At 34.2% G+C, this 16577-nt stretch overlaps 1 long non-coding RNA gene and 1 pseudogene across 3 annotated transcripts; both read left to right on the top strand.

Moving 5' to 3' along the window:
- Positions 1–306: 306 nt before the first annotated feature.
- On the top strand, positions 307–3972 carry LOC145947730 (uncharacterized). 3 transcript variants are annotated; one of them, XR_014427232.1, is made up of 4 exons: positions 307–355; positions 488–725; positions 849–949; positions 3799–3972. It is a non-coding gene; the product is annotated as an uncharacterized LOC145947730 (long non-coding RNA). The 3 variants fall into 3 exon arrangements; XR_014427230.1 differs by lacking the exon at positions 849–949; XR_014427231.1 differs by lacking the exon at positions 3799–3972 and having other exon boundaries at positions 849–1033.
- A 10522-nt stretch (positions 3973–14494) lies between these two features.
- On the top strand, positions 14495–14830 carry LOC145947735 (protein GVQW3 pseudogene; annotated as a pseudogene).
- The last annotated feature ends 1747 nt before the right edge of the window (positions 14831–16577 follow it).

Genomic DNA, 16577 nt, shown 5'->3' on the forward strand with positions numbered 1-16577 from the left:
GAAATTATAAGGTGTTTAATCTCAATTACATAGTCATTTATTTAAAGCAATTCCTTGCAGCTTTCTCACATCTAGATTTAGACGAATTAAGACCAGCGGAGCCCGAATAGTCATTGTCATAACAGTATGTTATTTGCAATCGCCGAATTTCTCCATTGCCCGAATTTTTTTTATCAACGCAATGTGGGTAAGTTTAAATATCCACAACGCATTCTGGATATTTATTTTGGCCACTGAACGTTGGAAAACAACGCGTTGTAGTCGAAATAAATACCCAGAACGCGTTGTGGAGCTTAAAGTTTACTCATATCGCGTCGTGATTTAAAAAATCAGATAATGGGCAAATTCGGCGATTGTAAGTAACATATATATTTAATGTACAGTTATTTTTTATATACTTATTATTAATCTTTTTATAAATTAATGAATTTATTATCATAATTACATGTTCGACAATTGATTGATAAATATATTAAACTCTTTTCAGAAAAATATTTTAAAGAAATCATTCGACAACAAAATGTACTTAAAGCCAGCATGTGGCAATATACGGATTCTTTGCAAGAATTAACCACGTCTGTCAATCGTATTCTTACGAACGATAAGGTGACTCATCAAGTGGAGGAAGAAGCTTCATTTTTCATAATGTTTGATTTTCCTTTAAAAAACGAGGAAGACCTAATCCGTGTCGATGAATATCTCAAGAAAAAAATTTTAACGTTGCGGTAATTTTTTATAAATGTCTATTTTTAAATATATGTTACATTTTTAATTTCAGTGTTACACGTACTTTATTAATTAATAAAAAATTTCAGATTAATATATTTTTTTTATTTTAAATTTTACAGATGAATGAACTTTCTAAAATTGGCGGAAAGTCCATATACAATTTTACGCAAAGAGCTTTAAATATGTTAATTACAAACGACCTTGCAGCAACCTATAGCTGGTTAGGAAGGCGGGCCAAGAAAACATTTAAAGAGTTAAAATTAGCGGATTTGATAATTGGTAAATAACTTTTTAGATTATCTTTTACTTTACGTTCTTATTCATATTTTTCCTTCGTAGATTATCAAATCACTTGTAATAGATTTTTTTCGATTGGTCACTTTTATTTGGTTTTTAATATAATAAATGATTCATTAGAGAGTTAATAGTATATATATATGTATATATTTAATTTAATTATATATAATTACGTATATTTATATATATTTAATTATATTTAAAAAAACTTTTAAAAAATTAGCATTTTTTCAATCTTAATATTTTTAAAAATATCAGACTTTTTATTTTTATGTAACTTATTTAACAATTTTTATTTAACTTATTTAATAATTAAATTTGAATTAATTACAATTAATTATAAAATAAATATTATACGAAGAATTGATCAAAACATTGGTATAATTATATATAAAATAAAGAATCGAGAAATAAATATAAAATATAAAAATAAAATATAAAATAAAACAAAAATATATAATATGTAATAAATATAAAAAATATATCTCTATAAGTGCCGTCCGTCTGTATGTATGTACGCGAACTACTTCTACATTTATGGACCGATTCTCTCGAAATTGGTACCAAAGTGTTGCAAATTCTTCGGGGAAGGCTGCTATGTGGTTTTTTTTTTAATTTTTATGCACCCACGCATCCACCCACGCGCATGCGCATTTATGGACTGATTTTCACGAAATTGGTACCAAAATTTCGCAAATTTTTCGGGGATGGCGACGATGGTGGTTTTTCTAAGTTTTACATCTCCACCCACGCACCCACCCACGCATTAACACATTTAATGACCGATTTTCACGAAATTGGTACCAAAATTTCGCAAGTGTTGCAAATTTTTGGGGGATGGCTGCTATGTGGTTCTTTTTTTAAGTTTTGCCCACCCACGCACCCACCCACGCATCCACCAACGCGCATGCGCATTTATGGACCGATTTTCACGAAATTAGTACCAAAATTTCGCAAATTTTTCGGGGATGGCGATGATGGTGGTTTGTTTAAGTTTTACATTCCCACTCATCCACCTACGCACTCACCCACGCACTCACACATTATTGACCGATTTTCACAAAATTAGTACCAAAATTTCGCAAATTTTTGGGGGATGGCGAAGATGGAGGTTATTTTAAGTTTTACACATTCACCCACCCACCCACGCACCCACCCATGCAATTACACATATCATAAACTTTCGTGAAAATCGGTCAATAAATGTGTGAGTGCGTGGGTGGCTGAAGGCCACTTGGAAAGAGGGTGTAAAACTTTGTAAAATTAAAAAAAAACCGCCATCGTCGTCATCCCCGAAAAATTTGCAAAATTTAGGTACCGATTTATAGCAAATCGGTCAATAAATGTGTAACGGTCGCTTTTCGCGAGCTCGGAATAACTCGGTCGGGATCAGGGCTCGTAAAAAGGGTGAGACAACGAACGTAACGGTTATTGGTAACAATAGTAATTTATTAATTTAGGTGTCGGTATGTACAAGTGTGCGTGTGTGTGCGTGTGTGGGTGTGTAACGCCGGTCGTTAAAGCCCGTGTATTATGCGGGTCTTTAAATCGCTTCGATTGTGTTTACGTCGCCCGCGAGACGCGGGGTCGGCGCGGCGAGCGGGGCGCTCGGTGTTGTCACGGCGCGAGTCGGCGCGAGTAGAAAAACGCGTCAGCTGAGAGCGGCCGCTCTCTTCGATATATCGAAGAGAGCGCAATCGAACGGCGCGCGTATTAGTCGGATTTCGCGGACCGTGATTTCGGCGTGGACGCGACGAATCGGCGTGTCACGGCCGTCCGTATGGGTGGCGGGGGGAGGAACGCACTGACGGTCGAGAACCCTCGACGGAGGCGGCGGAGCTCCACCCGCTGACGTCAGCGCGCTGTTTGCGGGGTGCGGTCGGAAACCCCGGACTCCCGAGAATAGCTCGGGGGAGACAGAGTACCCTCTACCTCGAAGTCGGGGGACAGTGGAGGCGGAAGCCGGAAGTTCGGAGCACGGAGATTATCTCCGCAGAGGCAGCGTACGCGTCTACCTCGGGCTCTTTTTCCGGGCGGAAGGATTCTCCGATACGACGGAGTCGGAACGGTATCTGAGAGAGCTCTTATCGTGAGCTCTCTTTTTATATGGATCGAGTAACGGGATCGGAGGCTGGATCGAAGTAGGGGAAGTAGGGGTGATACGACTCGGTTTATTTCGGCGCGCGTCGGGCGCTTTCGTGGAATCGTATTTAACGGTTGGATTAATTAATTGTGGCGCTCCGCGCCTGCTGCCCTGCCCGGCCGGTGTTCGCCGGACGCAGCCTTCCGACGGGTGAACGGTCGGGAACGATGCGGGGGGGCATCGTTACAAATGTATGGGTGCGTGGGTGGGTGGGTAAAGGTGTAAAACTTAAAAAAAACCACATAGAAGCCATCACCTAAAAATTTGCAAAAGTGCGTAGGTGGGTGCGTGGATGGATGGGTGGAGATGTAAAAATTAAAAAAAAAAAAACATCTATCTCCGTAACATTAAAAACCATGTGGTACCTGTTTCACGAAAATCAATAAATAAATGTAGAAGTAATTCGCGGTCAAACAGACAGAACAACTAATTTTCTTTGCTAAAGCAGGTTTTATACAGGCTTTGAGGACCGCGCGAAGCGCGGTCGGAAACGCTAGTAATAAATAATATAATAAATAGATGTAAAGAAATAAATATAAAAAATGTTTAACAAAGTGCATATTATTTTAGATAAATGTACAATCTATTTACAATTTTTTAAATATTTTTATCTTGTTTTTATATTACAGGTTCTGTTCAAAGAAGCATCCCGAATTCTACAAACAAAGAGTGTGAAGAAGCAATTCAAAAATGGCTAAGAAGAGCCAAAGAACGCAGCAATAATAATAAAAAACGTGGAGAGAATAATATTGATGATATGGAACAAAATAATCTTTAATTATACACACAAGTTACTGTGGGAGAAATGGTGCAGAAACTGCATCAAATGTTAAAAATCAGCTGAATTCTGAAGCTCAGCATTTAAAAAACCTCCATTAGCAGCAACGTACCTGAGAAATTCGTAATTAATCGTAGTAATAAATATGTAGTGCAATATAATAAATACTGCAGTGATAATTAATATGTACTGTGATAAAATATATATATATATATATATATATATATATAAGACCCCAGATAACACCCCTACAATTTTGGCGGCAATTATCCAACACGAACACGCGTAAAACGTGTAAAAACAACACGCATAGATGCATACATACAACACACGTGTGTTCTTATTTTACACACGATGAAACGTGTAAAAAGTGTCTACAGAATAACACGCTTAAAATGTGTAAAAGTAACACACTTGTTTTTGCAGTGTACGTTTGTTAATTAATCGCCGATTGTTATATATCTATCTAACTAAAAAGAAGGACCAATAAAGTGTAAACCTGTTCAATTCAAATAAAAGTGTATTTTAAAAGAAAGAGAAGAGTACAACACTCCGAACTTCCTACGAAGTCCTGCATGACCCGAGGATCCCTATCCTTAAATTCGGCGCAACACCAGTGCCGTGGAGCGGCACAACAAAATTGGTGACAGCGGTGGGATTGCGCCGACGGAGCGTTAGGACCAGCAGGAACCTGAAGACCAGAAAACAATACAAAAGTATTAGAAAAATCAGGCACGTCGAAATAATCGACGGACAACATAGAAAGCAGTATATTAAAAATTAAGACCGGCAATACACACACATACACAACATGTGGAAGCAGGCACGCTAGTTAGAAAAAACAGCTGACGGAAATAAGCAGAAGCCACAGTACAGTGAGAGAGAAGGACGGACAACGCAAGCAGTACGAAGAGCGATAAGCAAACAGCTGAGAGTCGACTAGAATTGCCAACGTTTCAAGGACAACGCTGACCTGCGACAATCTCACGGAAAACGCGTCATCACCGAGCGACGACCTGCCGTATCAAGCACGAGCACCGAGCCGCCAGCCGTTACCAGCCCACGAGCGATCAAGTTGCATCAGCAGCAGCCAAGCCGTACCGAGCGATAAAGAGCGTAAAGATGCGAGCCTTAATACTGTAAGTCCGATCCTTATAATATTTCTGCGTGAATGTCGGAAGGACACGAAACCCCCCCGACAACCGATATTAAACAAGTGGTTACATAGCGATTCCGCGAAGCGAGCGATTCAAGCGTTACCAATAACTTTGGAAAATCTCGAGCGAGTTTGTAGAAAATTAGAGAGCGAATATTCAAACGAAAGCGAAGTTGAATTACCCGCGAACGTCACCGTTAAACGCGAGTTCCCCTTCGATAGCTTTGACGAAAGCGTACTAAAGGCACGAACTGACAGTGGGTGCGAAACTAACTATTATAAAATACTCTTGTAAAGGGAAATCAACCCCTCTAGCGTCGAGAAATAAGCCCGAGGTTATTCAATGTCGAAACGACCGAAAAAACGCGTCTCATTTAAACCACGATTCTGGAGCGGACCAGCTCGACTTAATCGTAGATTCGGTTCCGTAACGCCCATACAAGTAGCCGAGGAAGCGGTACGCGACATTCGCGATAACGTACGCGCAAATTTAGATAGACGTTACTCAGGCGCTAGCTCGCCAGAATCAGAAGCCGAACCGATCGAGGAAAACGTACGTCCTTCTAATATAGACGAAAGAAGACGTCTTTCGGATCGCGCGTCTTCTGAGCGAAATTCGGTTAGGAAAAACTATTCTCCCGTATCAGTCGACGATAGCGTCTTAGGCACGCAAAGCGAGGACGATATGAGACGAAAGACCCTCCGACGCGGAATGCTCCCTCTGAAGATGTGTAATGCCGCCGCGTGTTATGCAGACACCGGACATCCAGTATTCGACCCGAATAACGCCCTACTCACTGAACTCGTAAAAGGATTTCGGGAAATGAGAACCGAATTAGATTCCTTGCGCGACCAAATACACGATCGCCCTGCAAATACGAGAGAAGTTCGACAGACGCGAAACGGGTACCGCCCCGAGGGCAACCGATACACGGATCGCCGCGAAACATACAACAACGACCCCAACGCAACGTACACGTACGGAAGATCCGAAAATGATATTAGGAACGTAATACCTCTTCGCAATATTTAACCTTAAAAGAAGCAAGGACAATGATCCCAGACTTGGACGGAACTTCGCAACAAAAACTCCAAAAGTTTTTAAACGCGTGCACATATGCCATGCAAAACATAAATCCCGCGGATGAAAAGTCATTAATTCAAGCAATACTATACACAAAATTAGACGGAAAAACCATGCAAGATTTCGAAACGCATGATATTCAAACTTACGAAGAAATCAAACAACAATTAGAAGCATCCCTGCTTAAAAAATCCGATAAAAAACGATAAAAACAGATTCAAATTTGATTGAAATTTAATATAAATTAGTCGTAAGCTATCGTTTCAATCGGACTCATGTTTCTGATGAGATATAAAAGCTATCTATTTCTATCGCTTTCAATATCTAATTAAATAATATCTTCTTTAAACATTTAAATATTTATCAGAACGTATATGTTTTTTTCATATATAAACTATCGATTTATCTAATTCAATCAACCAATTACGAGACTTGATATTTATATGAATGCATATATATCTTTTTCTATCGTTTAGTGCATCTATATTATTCAATACACGTTATCCGAAAGGCTAACTATCGTTCTTTATACGACATATTCGTACATGATATAATTTAAATAAATAATAATAATGGAATATAGTGAAAGGCCAACTAACGAGCAAATAAATAGATATAATATTTATACAAAGATACAAAACCGGTCTGTTACTATGGAACTCGCATTTATATTGATTGACAAATACATTCAAACTGACAAAATTTGGACAAATCCTTTCTCGCCTTCAAACGAAGAATGGGTTTAAAATCTCTCATTACTAACAAAAGCGTTCCATAATGATAAGATGGGAAATGTTATTCTTGCTGTGCCTCTCAGAAAATACACCGATGTTAAAATATTGATGATATTTCGCTCGTCATGGTCGTTTGATATACTTTAATTATTATATTATTTAAGCGTTTGTTTAAGTTAGAATTTGTACTGAGGAAGACTAAGTAAGTCGAAACGTCTACAAGTTAAGAATTTACATGTTATTAATTTTAAGAGCATGATTAAATGAATTTATTATTTTATATTATATCTATTTATTTGCTCGTTAGTTGGCATTTCACTATATTCCATTTGTTTTTATCAATCGGCTTTTATATATATAATACCGTTTATGCTCTGGTTTCCGTGTCGAGCTTTTTAATAATAGTCTGAAATTACAGGGCGCTTTTTTAAAGAAGGAAAATCAATAATAATCATACGAATATGTCTGAAAGAAACAGTATTAGTACATAAAGATAATAAACAATTATAACTTTAAAAAAGATGTGGAACATAATTGAAAGTGTAATTGTGAGAACATACAGAATTTGTAGGATTGATTAGCAAATAAACCTCTTGTATTTAAACATGTAAAAAACAATACTGGATGTAAAACAATACAACTATAATTCTGATAAAGTAACTATTTTTAGCATAATCAATTCGAATCAATCTCTTCTCAAGTAACTAAATAATGTTTATAATAAGATACATCCAATTCGAATAAGTAATGTAATGTATGAACTTAAGCTCATCAAATCCTTTAATTAAAATAATAATGTTAGTCTTGACAAACCTTTTAGATAATTTGAAGATATAATAAATGAGAGCGAAGCTCAATATGTATAATAAATCATATGATAAATGAGCAAAGTTCAACATGTGTAACAGAAAAACATATAATGAGTGAGAGCGAAGCTCAATATGTGAGACAAAACATATAATAAATAAGAGTGAAGCTCAACATGTGTGATAATATACATAAATAAATAAGAGCGAGGCTCAACATGTGTAATATACATATAATAAGTGAGAGCGAAGCTCAATATGTGTAATAAACATATAATAAATAAGAGTGAAGCTCAACATGTGTGATAATATACATAAATAAATAAGAGCGAGGCTCAACATGTGTAATATACATATAATAAGTGAGAGCGAAGCTCAATATGTGTAATAAACATATAATAAATAAGAGCGAGGCTCAAAATGTGTAATAATATACATATATAAATAAGAGCGAGGCTCAACATGTAATAATATACATATATAAATAAGAGCGAGGCTCAACATGTGACCAAACAGAAAGAACAATAATAAGAAAAGTTATATATGGTTAATCAAAGGTGTCTCAACAGATTCTAATTTTCTAATACGTACTAAAACAATAGATATGAGATATAGAACGATATTTATAATGAAATAACTTTCTATTAACAATAAACCAAAAGATTAATCAAATAAACGTTAATATTTCCTTGAGACAGTTGAAACTCGAACAATATCCATCTTCGTTGCCTTAGTGAACCATATTTACAAAGGACAACTATTTTCTTTATAATGAATTTGTTACCTGGAAATGAAGAGAAACCGTTCGGCTTGATCAGAGCCGAACGAAAGTTGCTGCCCAATCACGGTAACCGAAGTTAACCGATGATAGCAAAATTATTTGTTGCTGGCACTCAGAAAATACGCCGCAACAGGCACTGCCAATGGCGGACACTAAGGTCGCCCCTTTGAAGCTCGAAAGCTTCCCTTTGGTATGTTGCTGCCCTCAATGTATAGGATCTCAAAGATCGAAAATGGCAAGAATTTGGCACCGAAGGAATCATCCAAAGATGATGTCTTATTTTTGTTGCTGCCCTTTAGGAATCTTATGGCACTTAAAACTACTTAAAGCGGAGAGCGAAAGAAAACACGTCCGTACTTCTTGTTGCCAGGAAGAAGACGGAAAACGGAAGCCAGCCGCTCGCTTGTCTTAACAGCGACAGCGCTACCACGAGGTAGCACTGTCGGTAATTTTGACCGACAGATGAACCATGGTGTGATCGGAGTCGGTATCGTCGTATGATTCCGTAACACCATTATTATTATTTATTGCGTTGCATTATACGAGCCTTTTTGTTTTTTTGTTTTTTTAGATATAATATAATATAATAAATTCATTTAATCATGCTTTTGTTATTAATTTTAAGAGCATGATTAAATGAATTTATTATATTATATTATATCTATTTATTTGCTCGTTAGTTGGCCTTTCACTATATTCCATTATTATTATTTATTGCGTTTGCATTATACGAGCCTTTTTGTCTTTTTGATTTATAATTTAAATAATAAATATACGATTAAATTCATCAAGTTATTCATGTATGAATATACAGTATAAAGAACGATAGCCAGTCTTTCGAATAATGTATATAGAACAATATAGATGCGCTAGACGACAGAAAACGATATAATCTAAATAATAAATATACGATTAAATTCATCAAACTATTTATGTATGAATATGCCGTATAAAGAACGATAGCCAGCCTTTCGGATAATGTATATATAGAACAATATAGATGCGCTAGACGACAGAAAACGATATAGTCTAAATAATAAATATACGATTAAATTCATCAAAATATTTATGTATGAATATGCCGTATAAAAAACGATAGCCAGCCTTTCGGATAAGGTATATATAGAACAATATAGATGCGCTAGACGACAGAAAACGATATAATCTAAATAATAAATATACGATTAAATTCATCAAACTATTTATGTATGAATATGCCGTATGAAGAACGATAGCCAGCCTTTCGGATAAGGTATATAGAACAATATAGATGCGCTAGACGACAAAAAACGATACAGTCTAAATAATAAATATACGATTAATTTCATCAAGTTATTCATGTATGAATATACAGTATAAAGAACGATAGCCAGCCTTTCGGATAATGTATATATAGAACAATATAGATGCGCTAGACGATAGAAAACGATATAATCTAAATAATAAATATACGATTAAATTCATCAAACTATTTATGTATGAATATGCCGTATAAAAAACGATAGCCAGCCTTTCGGATAAGGTATATATAGAACAATATAGATGCGCTAGACGACAGAAAACGATATAATCTAAATAATAAATATATGAATAAATTCATCAAACTATTTATGTATGAATATCCCGTATAAAAAACGATAGCCAGCCTTTCGGATAAAATATATATAGAACAATATAGATGCGCTAGACGACAGAAAACGATATAATATAAATAATAAATATACGATTAAATTCATCAAACTATTTATGTATGAATATGCCGTATAAAGAACGATAGCCAGCCTTTCGGATAAGGTATATATAGAACAATATAGATGCGCTAGACAACAAAAAACGATACAGTCTAAATAATAAATATACGATTAATTTCATCAAGTTATTTATGTATGAATATGCCGTATAAAAAACGATAGCCAGCCTTTCGGATAAGGTATATATAGAACAATATAGATGCGCTAGACGACAGAAAACGATATAATCTAAATAATAAATATACGAATAAATTCATTAAACTATTTATGTATGAATATGTCGTATAAAGAACGATAGTTAGCCTTTCGGATAACGTGTATTGAATAATATAGATGCACTAAACGATAGAAAAAGATATATATGCATTCATATAAATATCAAGTCTCGTAATTGGTTGATTGAATTAGATAAATCGGTAGTTTATATATGAAAAAAACATATACGTTCTGATAAATATTTAAATGTTTAAAGAAGATATGATTTAATTAGATATTGAAAACGTTAGAAATAGATAGCTTTTATATCTCATCAGAAACATGAGTCTGATTGAAACGATAGCTTACGACTAATTTATATAAATTTCAATCAAATTTAAATCTGATTTTTTGGAATTTTTAACTATAATAAATAATAAATTAATAACAAATTATAAGTAGGTATTATGTTTGTTGCAATTCGATTGTATTTGGCAATTCACATACATAACAATCATCAACATCAATAAATATCATTTTTTGCTTAATCTCTTCAACTGAAGTTACTATTATATTCTTTTCCTTTTCAACCACTCTTATTAAATGTAACATTGGTACATTCTCTTTGATTGGAGCAACTACAATTTTTCGAACTGTCATGTAACATTGTTGTTCAATTAAAACAAACTTTGTAATTTGTACAATAGTATTATTTTTCAATTTAACTATAGTATCATCCGTTTTTTTTGGCCGATCGTACAAAGTACTGTGAAGTATTATGCCTTTAAATACACATCTATTAAAGACAAGACCATTAAGCAAAGGTTCTTCCGCAGTGTCTGTTATATTTGTTAATGGTATACCATGACCACTAAATGTAATACCATTTTTAGCAGTTGTATATTGCGTTAATCTTCGATATTCGAATAAAGTTTTGCAATACTGATAACTATCATCGATGTTAAATGCGGCAGTGGCTACAGAATGTCGATATATCATAAGCTGCAAATGTTTATCTGTTATTTGATTTCGGATGCCTTTCGGCCCATTTACATATTGTTTTAAATAAAATATGTTGCTTTCGTATGGAAATGTTGATGTGGCCCAGATTTTCTAACAGATTATACCAGATGCAATAATGAATGCATATTAAAAGTAATTACTTCTTCTCCATAAAATATTTCACATTCACCTACAAATCTTACTAAATCTAACTCGCATTGTAATAGATTTTCTTCACTTATGTTAGTTTGTAAAAGAATATAAACACTTTGCACTAACAATAAAAAAGATTGTAAAAATATATTTTCAAGAACTCCACACAGCATGGATAACTATAAAATAACAACCAAGATCGCCATTCTGTAGCCTTCCATTTTGCCTTTGACATTAAATCTCGCGGAAGTCTGTGAATTTCATGAGGTGGTTTTATCGCTATTAACCGTTTATTAATAATAGAACGCTTTTTTGCTGTTAAAGAGAATTTATGACCAGGTATAATCCAAATGTTCCATTTGTTTAGTAACACCTAAAAGAATTCTGTGCATATAATCTACAGGATAACCCCAAATACTATCAAATAACGGCATTTTTATTAATTCAGATTCGCCTTTTACACCTCTATTTCCTGTAATTTTGTTGTTTCATGAACATCGTCTATATGAGATTCATGCGATCTCAATTCTGCTGGATTTTCTTTATTTAACATTGGATAACGCACAGCGCCTTTCAAATAACGACCGTATGCATAGCACCAACTACATCCTTGAAATGCATTATATTGCATTCGGTTTTGCATAATAGGTCGTGCGACAGAATCTACTGATGCGCAAAGTAATACAAATTTAAATTTAATTAACTGATTTTGATTATTAATTGTTATGCCAGATTTCAAAAGTTTTTCAGCCGACTTTACAAGTGTTGACAAATATAAATTCATAAATGCAGATTTGGGTTCTGATTCTGAAATCCATAATGCAGCAAGTATAATATTTTTGAATCGCAATTCAACGGGAAATTCATTTATAATTAATTGTAGTGGCCAGACGGGCGTCTTTGAACTATTAAATAATGCTGCACCATCAGTATTAAAGTTACATGTTAATATTTTGGATTGAGAAGATTTAATATCATACAGGTTTTTATTAAATAGTTCACTATCATAAATGTCACATATTGAAAAACTTTCTTTTGTTGAATTTATATTATTATTAAATAACTCTAAATTTGCTAATAATTTTGATAGAATATTTTTATCTTGTAATATATAACATTTTAATTTGATATGAAATATCAATGCATACAAAATAATTTGGGGATTGCATTGAAAGTTTATATTGAATATTACATTTATCGCAAAGCGCCCGAGTTTGCTTTTGGAAATTATTTTTTGTTATAGGTTTCATTAATTCCGTGTAACATTTAGAACAATAAAATATGTATGAAACTTTATCATCTGGTGGACTACATTGTTTTAACAGACTGTAATGACTAACATTCCATTTAACAAATTTTGATCCAGCTAATATTTTAATCAACTGAAGTATTGCTTGTTTTGCAGAATTTGATAAATTGTATCGAAGGCAGACACCAGTTATCATTATTAATACGTCTGTTCAGGAGGGTATTGGCAAGTCTCCTGTTTTTGCTAATTAAGCTAATTAGACGCGAAATCTTTACTAAACGAAATTTAGCTTGATTTTTCACAAACGATATTCAACGAAATCCACGAAATGAAATTTAACTAAAGGGCGACTCACCGCACGATACATACCTTGCTTTCCATCCGGAGGTATCTCGCGGTTGATGACCAGTATTCTGACTCTCATTAATGTAGGCAAGCGTAGTTAAGCCAAGCAAGGTAGCAAGCAATGTAGATGAAGAATAGATACGGCAATTAGCACGCAGGACAGATGCAGGCAAGCAAGGTAGATGCACGCAAGCAAGGTAGATGCAGGCAAGCAAGGTAGATACAGGCAAGCAATCGTCTCTCTCTCTCCTTTCTGATCACTGCCTAGCCGTGTGCTCTTCACTGAGTCTCGTGAGCGAGTGAGTTTCCCTGAAAATAGGGCTGCCAGCGAGTAATGTGCTCTTCTTTCCGCTACCGTCGATGGATAGGCGATGGCAGCACCGATAGGTGAGTCGCTTGATTGCTTTGTAAAAGCGCCGAATCGCCGATCCACCAACGTTTCGCGCGAAAATTGAATACATATACTTATGCTAACTTTTAAGAAATATAATACCAAATCAGTAATTGATCGGTTATAATTCTATAACGAACAAAACAAAGCAAGCTAAAACTATATACAATATGTTACAAAAGGCCGTGCACCGAACAACGTCAGAAATTGTAAGGCCGACAGCTTCGAACATAATTGTATTATTTCTCTCATTAGACAAATTATCATAAGAATAATCTTAAGAATAATCTTCTAAAAATGTCTCATTGTCAGACATATCGCTATCATAATTTTGAAAATGATCAGATCTTTTTAAAAGTCCATCTTTTGAAGTATCATTTGTATCAGATGTAGCGGTATCAGATGTAGAGGTATGAACAAATGTATTGTCTTTATTATGTAAAGAATTGACGTTTTTGTTAGATTAGAGATCGTTAGGCATGTTATCTCCTATAATTTAAAAATAAATTTATATAAAAATATTAAATTTAAACATATTTTCTATAAAAAATATATTATTATTTGCACATTATAACGTTATAATTGAAGAAAATAATACCTAATTCGTTGATGTTATTTATATCCATCGTACTTCGAATATTTCTCCATCGCTTATCAGTCCGAGGATCCACTTGTGATTTTTTATACGTAGGATCCAGAAAAGATTTATACGAGGTCTGTAAATAAAGTAATGAGACTGGTACCAGACCGCACGAATTGGTAACACTGCGCGTCTCCGCGCCACAGTGGGCGCACTTCAACATCTTATGTAGCTTCAGCGTGAGTGGCAACTCGCTCGTGTCAACAGGTGGATTGTGAGAGCTTTTTTTGCAAAGTCATTTTTTTTGCTGCGTCACTATAATGAGCGAGCGGAATTACGAGCAAGAGTGTCCGATTAAGTTCTGTTTGAAACTTGGCTACAACGCGACTAAGACTCTGGCAAAACTCCAACAGGTCTACGGTGATGCTGCTTTGTCAAGAGCCCAAGTGTTCAAGTGGTTCAAGGCATTTTCCGAAGGTCTGGAATCAGTTGAAGATGAGTCTCGGTCTGGAAGGCCATCAACGTCGAGAAATGACGAAAATGTGGAACGAATTCGAGATCTTGTGCGGTCTGACCGTCGGTTAACTGTCAGATTGATCGCAGACGAGCTGAATTTGAACCACACGACCGTCACTTTGATACTTATGAAAACGTAAAAGCGGCTGTAACCGACCAGCTGAAGGCCATTCAGGTTTCTGAGTTCCAGCACTGCTATGAAGTCTGGAAACAACGTCTCAGGCGCTGCGTGGCTTCCCAAGGGAACTATTTTGAAGGAGACAGAGTTAAATTATAGTTAAATTATAAATAAAAGTTCATCTCGAAAAAGTCTCATTATTTTATTTACAGACCTCGTATATCCTTTTTTCGCTTCTTAAAGGATTCATTTTATCTTTACTGTATAAATTATAAGTCAGAAATCAAAATATACTTTTTATATAACTTATACGATATTGCGAACACTTGCAATTTGTGATCAGAACTTATAGCCGCTTTTACGCGCATGTATAGCGATGGGTACAATATCAGTAATGTGCCTATAAGTTAAATAAAAAAAATGATTAGAGCTTTCTACTTGTTCCAACTTCTGAAAAATGATTTGTTTTTTGTAATGCAGAGAATTTAGATATTAAATAATATTAATATTAATTTATATATTAATTTTTTAATTACTTTAATTAGTTTTTTAGTCCATTATTTTGCCAAAAAACTTATGCATCCATTTTATATTACGTCCCTGAATTTTCTCGGCGCTACCGCGCAGACATGCGCAGACGGCGCAACATGCAGCATGCGCGGTGAGCTGGCGGGAGCCGAGGTCGGGAGCATATAGCGTGCACGTGTAATACGTATGATAAACAAAAGAAAAGTAATATATTTCTTTTCTTTTGTTTTGGATATAACTCTGTGTCTTTGTTTGCGGTCAATACCTATTGTGAAAAGTGAAAAGTAGTAAGAAAAGTGTTACCTGCAACATATCGTTTCTCCAAAGTTTATACATAAAAGTTTGTATAAATTCAAGGTTATGAAAAGTTTTATTGCAGAAGCAAAAGTGTCTGATGCAAATGATGTGAAATTTGCGTATGTTAAATATTCCACTGGAGAGAAGGAGATCGTTTCGATAGATCGGATCAAAAGTTTCAACGCTAAAAATATAAATTATGTAAAAAAATATAAAATTTTGTGGAATGACGCCTATTATGACGGCGTAATTATTTTTGTCGCAGGTAAATATAAATTATTTATTTTTATGCTTTTATGAAATATGTAAAACAATGATTTACATGTAGAGTGAACTATAAAAAATATTGTCAAGAGATTACTTTATATATTAAAATGTATAATGTTAATGTTTTTATATTCTTTTGATTCATATATTTTATAAGAAAAGAGATTATAGAAAACAATTTTTTATTAATATTTTGTATATATATATATATATATATATATATATATAATACATATCATACATCATACATATGTACATATACATAAATGTATACATATGTATATGTATGTATGTATATGTATGTATGTATATGTACAATAAACGTTCCTAGCCAAAAATTTGTTATAATAAACCTATTTTCAATTTATTAATATAAATTACATTAATTTATACATTAATTTATTAATATAATATAATATTAATATATAATATTACAATAAATAATTTTCTATAGTTATTATTACTAAAAAAGATTTTTATATTACATTTCAGCTTATTTACTACAGAAACTATGCTTTAAGTGTATTTAAAATGTATTAATTCTGTTGTATTTTTTGTTATTATTAGAATCAGAAGAAGCATTAGAGGTAAAAATTAAAAAAAATAGATCACGATTGCGTCCTATGGAGTTATACATGTCTGCATCAGAAAGCGATACAGGATGCAAAGATTTATTA

The sequence above is a fragment of the Prenolepis imparis genome, unplaced genomic scaffold (assembly GCF_030444845.1).
Source record: "Prenolepis imparis isolate NDT839.2.m4 unplaced genomic scaffold, iyPreImpa1.0 SCAF_132, whole genome shotgun sequence".
NCBI lineage: Eukaryota > Metazoa > Arthropoda > Insecta > Hymenoptera > Formicidae > Prenolepis > Prenolepis imparis.